The following is a 9,403-nucleotide window of genomic DNA, read 5'->3' as shown; positions in this document are numbered from 1 at the left end:
CATTATTGTATTAATAAATGAAGACACATATGCATCAACTTCAATGTTAACATTTCTCTTCAGATGATTTATACACAACTGTCTGGAATGTGAACTGGTACTAGATGTTATGTTCATGTCAACTACTAACCTCCCAAGCCAGAAAAAAATGAGGGGGTTTTCATTTGTTATTAGCGACATCAGCAGATTTGACTGGGAAATTAAGACTGATTGTAAAATGGAGGGGCAAAGGACGATGGCTTCCTCTTTCAAGGTTTCCTCCTCACACCATCTTATGGAGTTTCCCCCCCCCCCCATCACGGTCACATTTGGCTTGGTAAATATAAATCTAGAATTGTATTTCTGTACAACATGGCTCTATAACTTGCTATTTAACCCTGGTCAGACCAACAAACACCCCCCCGTCAAGCCACCCCAACTGGGACGCCCACGACATCCACCTTTTCCCAGGCAATCCGCTTCCGTCATTGCTGCCTTGTTCAAAACGGGTCTGAGAAGGTCGAAGGTCAGGGAACAATGCCTACAGACACAGGATTTACCAAGATGGACGACACACGGCCCGGGGCGCTTTGTGGCGGTAGAGGCCCTCGTCCGCCAGGCATCTCCAGCTAACAGGTGATGGAGGAGAAGGACAAAAGAGTTTCACAGTTTTCAGAGCACCATTATCCACACATAACGCCTGTTTTAACAATCAATAATGCACGCTTAAGCCAAGCTGCTCACTGAGGCGTCACACTCTCAGAGGAGCAACTCTTAAAATATACACACAAGGCGATGTTTTTACATATAATAATAGACATATATGTAAATATAATATGTGTACAGTAATAGGATATACAGTGATAGTTACAGTGACATAATCCAGACAAATGCATTTGAAGCTCAGAGCTGCTAAAGGAGACAAATCAACAGTGACAATCCATATTCAACAGTGCCAATGCGGAACTAAGACAAGATCCAGCTCTTATGGCTAGTCACATGACTAATAGTGTTTAAACAATAATCTGCAAAACCTATACATCGGAAACTGAGCCAATAATTGAGGATAGATAACAGAAAACTACAAAAACCGCCTTTAACCTTGTTTTTAAATCATTACAGTCATTTCTATAAGTTAATGTTATTGCATATGAACACTAACTCTAACATTAGTTAAGGGTTGTGAAAAAAATTAAACGTATCATAAAGGTCGAACATTACAAAGCATCGGTGGAATGATAATATGACCTGTTATACGTGTAGTGACAGATGTAACCAGACAGGATTACTGTTAAACCTTATTATCTGCTTAATTAGCCCAATTAAAGAAGATTTAAAACAGAAGATTTTTTTTTCATTCTTATCAGAAATAAGAAGTAGGAATTTCCATCATCCAGTTTTGTTTGGAACACTCCAAAAGCCCCAATCAATTGCCCAAACTATAGTGTTTTTAAAGAAAAAAAGAACAAATCTAGATCCCTAACACATTGTTTCTGTATGAGAGCAGCTCCAAGTAGATTTTATTACAAAGGAAAGCACCCTAGACTATCTAAAGAATGCTTGAGGAGCTCCACAACTGGTCAAAACAATGTTACTCATGGTGATGATTATTTAATGGGCCATTAAACCATTAAATAATCACAGCTCCAGCATAATCAGGACATTGTTATCCATTTTTTAAGCAAAAGTAGTGAGGTGAGATACAGTCAGGTGAGATATTACAGTTAAACATAAATCTGATGCTATAGTGGACACCCGCTCACCAAAACCAGACTGTTGAGGACTAGAAAAAGACCAGGTGATGTTTGTCCAATCTTCAAACTACACAGGTTCTGTGAGTTTCCTGTTCTTGGCTGACAGGAGTGAAATCTGATGTGGTCTTCTGCAGATTTTGTCTAATCCACCTCATAGTTTGATGTGTTCTGCATTTTGCTCAGCATGGTTGGAGAGTGCTTATTTGAGTGACTGCTGGCGTCCTGTCAACTCAAACCAGTCTGGCCATTCTCTTCTCATCTCTCTTATCAACAAGAACCTGCTGAACCACCGCTCACTGGATGTTTTTGTTTTTTTTGCACTATTCCATATAAACTCCGAGATTGCTTCACTGCGTGAAATTCCCAGATCAGCAGTTTCTGAAATACTCAAACCGGCCCATCTGGCACCAACAACCACTCCATTTTAAAAGTCACAGAGCTTGCAATTTTTGAGGAGGAAACCCAATTTTGATATTTATCAAAATGACCTGAAGCTCTTGACCTATATCTGCATGATTTTACGCATCGTGCTGCTGCCGTATGATTGGCCGATTGTATAACGTGCAGGTGTTCCTATTAAAGTGGCCGTTACAGACCAAGACAGCAAGGGTGAGCACAGTAGTATCACATAAACATGCTTTAAGCTCTAGCTGTTTTTGATGTTTCACTATAACGAGTGTTAGAAACAAGGATGTGTCTGTGTGGGTGTTTACTGCTCATATTGTTAAAGATCAAAGCTCCAGCCCAAGAGGAAGTCCATAATCATGCTTTCATTGTTTCACTGTTTGCTTTAAGACATGTTTGTGTATAAATAGTATTTTCAACCATCAGTCCGGCAGAACGCAGAACAGCATTAAAGATAAATAACAGAAGAGAACAGAAAGGAAACATAAAATGTACGAGATCACAAGAGACAACAAAGAAACATGAACAGATCGTTAATAAATCGTATTTTGTACGGAAAGTTTTGAAGGTTAAGTTCGGGGTTACGGGTAAAGTTCGGAATAATGGGGAAAATTAGGAAACCGTAGGAATCTCTCTTGAGATTTTCAAATCTGGAAATTGTCCAAAATTTTATATTTTCTATGATGCACCAAATATTTAAAAATACTGTAAGAAACATCGTGATTGCACTCGTTCATGTCAAAAGGTGCTAAACGTATAGTTTAAGGACACAAGCATTTGTCAATGGCGTGGCACTTAAAACATACCCCGGCTGTCAAAAGTTTTTGAACACATTTCTCACAATTGCTTAGCTTAGCCGCTAAATTAAACTCCATCAAATCACAAATTCTTTTGTATTTATGGACGTCTTCATTGTCCACTCTCAGATTATAAAGTGCACTTGTTTGGTAAAGCAGTTACTGTAATTCGTCTTCGACAGTGTAGATGTCATGTGCTACAACTTCCTAAATCAAGGGATCCAGATCAGCACTTTCCTGTCTACAATTTTTTTCCCCCAATAAAACACAAACATTTTACAAAATTTCAAGATTTTGAATCCATTTCTTGAAGTTCAACAAAAATGTTCAAAAACCTTTCACTGGTGGTGTATCAGTGTACCTTTAGTTAAATAAACATTGTTATTAAGCAGGTTTATAATGACGTTATTCGTACCTTAGGGAGCAAAAAGCACTCTCTAAAAAGAGAGGGGAAAAAAGTCCTCCATCAATGTTCAAACTATCTTTAATATATTTAGCGAATGAAATTTTCTATTAGTTGGACTTTTCGACATGCTTGAAATCCAGAAACGCCCAGTTAAGTGTGTGTGTGTGAGTGTGTGTGTGTGTGTGTGTTATCCAACTTCTAAGAGGGTTTAAATGAAGTCCTCCGTGGCCTCTTGTTCTTTTGTTCCTTTTGTGCGGAAAGAAGAAGCCGTGGCCTCCTCAATGGAGCTCAAATCCCATCAGCCACGCTCCCCACCAGGCCACCGAGTCAATCAGAGCCCGCTCACTCACACCCTGTCTGTAATTAAAGGGATAGTTTCAGCAAGTACGCCAGCCTAACGATGAATGATAGTAAAGAATGAAGGCAAACTGGGAATCCCGCTGATATTTTAGTGCTGGTATTCGGTGCATTTAGGATCATGAAGGAAATGTCAGGAAGCCATTATTCTGGTGAGTTCCAGATTAGCAGTATGAAATTCACTGTAAAATTTCCACATCATCCACAGCTTTAACTATCGGGTTACAACTTAAACATTTCCAGATTGGTGGTAAACGCCTTAATACACGACAACAGCAATGACAGTATACAAGTACTGAAAAACTGCTCAGATATTCTAGAAAAATACACTGATTACTTTCCTACAACAGCATGCCCTGAAGTGCTTTATTCCCCTTATACCACAACACAAGTTACACATTTTTCTTTTTTTTAAAAACGGAATGGCGTATTTTTCGTACACTTTATAATTAGATTTAATGTTGAGGAAAATCTCTGAAATTAGTTATCACTTAAACAGTCTTTCCCTCACCAGACTCTTCCCCATTACTGTTGTTGTATTGTTGTTAGGACCGTCATTCGGATTACATTTCGGAAAATTACTTCCTAACCTACACTGTGAATAATTCCTGTAGCTTTTAAAGTTAATTCCTGGCAAGCTACAAATTGAAAACTTAAAGCAATTAAACATAGCAGATTTTCCCTTTTGCAATTCAACATGAAATATTCGAAAAACCTAAATGAAAATAAACAACTTAAAATCTCTGTCGATATGCCTTTTCATACTAATTTGTCTTTTAAACCCATAAACCTTCAGCCTTCCTATTTTAGAACACTATTATTTACTAATCTAATCCAAGGACAAAAAAAAAAAATTCAGCCCAATGAAACTGCGACGCCGACATCCCTACTGACGAAATAAACATTTACAAACTACCAAGAACCCTCAGTTGAACTAAAGTGAACAACCTTTTTTTTTTTTTTTTTAAAAAAAAAAAAAAAAGAGATTACTTTCTGAACACTTCACCTCACTTCATCTTGAAAATTAGCTTCACGTCACATTTAATTTGAATCCACCTTGCACTGTCATACTATGTATACTAGCTATATCAAGTAATCCTTAATCTAGCTAAGATTAGATTAAGTTTAGCTCTTTAGTAACATGTACAATACGGTGACAAAGTAGTTTGTTTCATTATATTTTAATATCCGGCAGCAGCACAAGCAAGGCAAAAATGGTTAAAACAATAAATCCTACAGTTCTTCAGGAAAAGCTGATTTTAATGCAGGAAATGACTAAAGTGTGATAATATTACAGTAATATATTGCAAACCTGTAATATGGGCGGATCATACGGGATGTTCATATCTATAATACAGGATGTACTTGTGTTTACACTGCATGTTTTCGGATCCTAAATGACCATATTATAATCCAGAACGAGGTGATGGTGGTATGATCTCAGATCAGCAGTCTTACTCCAGCAGGCTCAATTCATATAAATCCCTAGCCTGTTATATCCAAAGAGTAATCAAAAACAACTTATCTCAAGAGGAGTAGTTCGAGCTCCTCCACACCCTTCTGAAAGAGGGATCATTAGGCTGGATTATGCCGCGTCAGTTCTCAAAACGGGATTAAACCAGATTAATTAACTTCAGGAGTCTTAGTCCGGTCTAATCCCTCTAAAGGGCAAATCTGATCAACAACAGCATGTTGGTTACAAGGCCTGCTCCTTGTTTAAGTGTTTTAAATGTTACACTACCGACAAGAGGAGAAGAAAGTCTTGAAATTGAAATGCTATTTTTTTTTTTAAATTACAAGTCTTTCTTGTTAGCGGTTGACAAGTTGACCCGTCCCTAACAGATGTGGTGTGTCAGTCCCAATCAACATTAACCAACACATCCTCTTCATCAGTATATAACCGTTACCCAGCCTTCCCTATTGACACAGTGAGAAAGAACGACGGAGAGGAAGAAAGGAAAAAGAAAGAAAGCACCAATCTGAGGGAGGGACAAACACGTGTTTGGGAGGGGCCCATCGCCCATGAGGGGTCACTTTTTTTTTCCAAGGGGCTTTGCTTTCTTTATTGACTCCAAGCAAGCCAAATAAGCAGATTGGCCGATCCGTTATGGACACGGGGGCATTGTGGGACAGGACAGGCTCGGACACAGAGCCGCCGCCATTCCCTGCCCCCACTGAGAGCGAGAGAAAGGGGACAAAGAGACCCCTGCCGGGGGAAATCTGACAGAACTGCCCCTAGAGACACAGGGGCATAACTGCCCCCTCTGCCCAGGTGAACGGGGGTGAAAGACGGAGAAAAAGATGGAGAGAGCGAGAGAGAACCTGGTCATATGGAAACTTAGATGGAGTGATGGATGTTTTGGGGAATCACGTTAGGAACAAAAGTTCCAGAAGACTGTGAGACTGGAAAAAAAAACAAACAAAAAAAAAACCGAAAGAGTGATTGTTGTGGGCAGAAGAGAGGAAAAAAGGGAGAGGAGGGAGGATATGCTCGTTCATCTTAACACACTTTCTGAACTCAGAAGAGGAGTAAATGAGATGTAGAACAGTTGCAGGTTACAGCATGTGAACCTGAGATCATACACATTGCTCTCTTTATATGTTGTGACATGATGCATCCGCTGAGTCATGGAGGTCTGTTACTTACACTTACACACACACACACACACACACACACACACACACACAAGCATGAATCATGGTTGAGTGGAGTAACTGATTAATTTAGTGGGGGTTGAGTAAGCGCTTGTACATACAAGTGAACTACTCTGCATGGGACACAAGCACCAGGCAGAGAGACAGGAAAGGGAGAGAGACGTGACAGAAATGAAAAGTGAAACCAACGAGCCTTTTTCCCAATGCACAAAGAACTTTGCTTTTCCAAATATCAAAGTTTCTAAGAATATGTTTTTGGCTTCTCAAACTGACACCAAGGCCGTGTGGTACGGAATGATGAGGTTACTAATCTCTGGGGGTTGTAGCGTGATGACTACCGACAGGCATGATTAGCAAAGCAACCAGAAATATATGCACATTTAAAAAGTAAAATTTTGGTAGTCACTACACTTCTACCACTACTGAGCTATTGGTTGTTTTTTTTTTAATTATTATTTTAAAGGCAGTTGAGATTCAAGTGACATCTCATAAGGGTTCTTTGGCTCTGTTTGGCCAATATATAATGGCACCAATTCTAACTTAATCCATATAATCTCTGTTAGGTACTCTTGGTACCTGGTTAAGATGGATAACCTCAATCAGCACTAGTAATTAGTAACAGTATGGATTTCTTGGCGATGAAACGAATAACAAAATGTTGGGTCATGGATATTTATGGCATCGTCTAGAAAGGTGGACCTAATGGTACTTGGGGAGGGCCTGGCTGCATCGTTCACTGCATAGTGCCTCAACAACATACTACACCAAGTTGCTATTTTTAAAAGAATATTGTAAGAGACTGTACAGGGTGTCTGAAAAGTCAGGAACAAATGGGAATGTGTTCATCAAAATCTGCAAAAACATGATACAGCACCTGAGAAAACGCGTAGAGTATAACGGCAAACATGTAGAGCATATGTTGTAAATAATAAATACAAGCTTAAGCATATTTATTTTTACTCTCATTGGTTCCTGATTTTTCAGACACCCTGTAGATTGTTGTTTGAAAATGAAGAAGCCAGGAAACAATGCAGAGACCTCAATATGATCTCAGTAAATCAACTTGTGGTTGTACATTTGAATACTTGGCCGATGTATTCTAACATTCTGAAGTTTTTTTTTTTGGTTGGTTAAAACCAAATGACCAATCAGACAAAGCAACAAATCCTAACAATAACCCAGTCCTAAGTCAGTAATGACATTACACACTGTTCATTCCTTTCATCTCGCAAATTGATGGATAATGAACTAAACCCCCCCAAGAAGAGAGTGTCAAACTCAACCTCTCAGCCTCTGATTTTTCGCCCACATGTACCAGATCAACTTCTCCAGGGACAGGAAACTTTGGCATCATCAAAAAACAGTATTTTGAGTAGGACTTGTGAGTGTTTTTTTTTTTTTTTCCCCTGGAGTCTCACCAAGAACTGTCACTGTGAGGGGAAAAGTGGAACTGTCTGGCATGAAAATGTTCATCTTCAAGGAATACTAATAGAGACCTCATGTACACAGGGTCCAGAAATTTGACAAACACCCCTGACCCTGCTGATTTGTGGTCAAAAAGGTGATTTTGATTGACCAATCCCAATATTACAACATGACCATACTGATTCAGAATGGTAAATGGTCTGTACATATATAGCGCTTTTATCCAAAGCGCTTTACACTGTGTCTCATTCACCCATTCACACACTCGCTCACACACCAATGGTAGCAGAGCTGCCATGCATGGCGCTAACTTGCCATCGGGAGCAACTTGGGGTTCAGTGTCTTCCCCAAGGACACTTCGGCATGTGGAGTCACGTGGGCCGGGAATCGAACTGCCAACCCTACGATTAGCGGACAACCCGCTCTACCACCTGAGCCACAACCGCCTTACGAATGGTGCCTATGGGGCAAGTGAGTACATGGCAGGCTGGTCCTTTATCAGTGTGAAGGGAAAGATTTCTGTCTGTGAGAGGGTCATGGTCAATGTCAAAGACATAGGATTAGTGCAGTAACTGCACCTTCATTCTTAATCTAAACTTGGTTTATAGCAAACCAAAAGGGGGTCATTTGTAAACATCCACAGAAGGACATCTTCCAAGAAATAAATATATATATATATACATACATACATATACATATACATACATACATACATACACACACACATATACATATATATAAATAGATAGAGATATATATGTAGATAGATAGATAGATAGATAGATAGCTGCATTGTGATGGCTACAAGTTTCTCTAGATGAAGATCTCAGTAAAGAGGAAAAACAAGGTTGGGATAAAACAGGGGTGTTCACCAATCTTCTCTGCAAATGGCTGGTGTGGTTTCAGGTCTTCATACCAACCAAGCAAGAGCTACACTTGAAAATAACTAAAAGGCAGAGAGGAACTGCTTAAACTGCTGGTATCAGGCTCCTGATTGGTTGGAACAAAAACCTGCAGGCAGACTAGCCATTTGTGGATGAGCTTGGACAGCCCTGGGATAAAGCTAGGCCCTGACATGTGACACTATTGGGGTGAACTTGTAGACCCCTGAATAGATGTAATAAGCTCAAACAAAGACAGACAGACATATTGATAAACTGTCTGTCAGTGTATCACCTGATGCGTCAGTCTAGCTTGGTGTAAAATACATGACAAGCCACTTGAAGAGTTGACAGTGCACGCCCATTTTTTTGAGTTGTGTTCTCATTTAAAACTGACCCATTGTCTACTTTTATCTGATACACACTAATGCTAAATCAGATATTTGATTTCTTGCAAGTCTGATGCTGACTGAGGTCAGTTTCCCCCATCAGCTCACTATAATCAGGGGCAATGGTAGCTGCATGGTTATACTTCTGTGCTGGTTACAAGAAGGTCCAAATCCCAGAACTACCAAGCTAAGCCTCTTGAGGAATCACTTTAGCAAGACCTTAAATGCTCAATTGTTTACCTATGTGCTTAGGCAGAACCCAACTAAAGTATTTACTAGCTGCATAGTTGGATTAAAGGTTTTGCTCAAGTGGTCCACAAGGGTCTTATCGAACAGCTGCATGGTGACAGTTCTG

This window comes from Ictalurus furcatus, chromosome 26 (genome assembly GCF_023375685.1).
Source record: "Ictalurus furcatus strain D&B chromosome 26, Billie_1.0, whole genome shotgun sequence".
In the NCBI taxonomy this organism is placed as follows: domain Eukaryota; kingdom Metazoa; phylum Chordata; class Actinopteri; order Siluriformes; family Ictaluridae; genus Ictalurus; species Ictalurus furcatus.
This window is presented reverse-complemented; position numbering follows the sequence as displayed.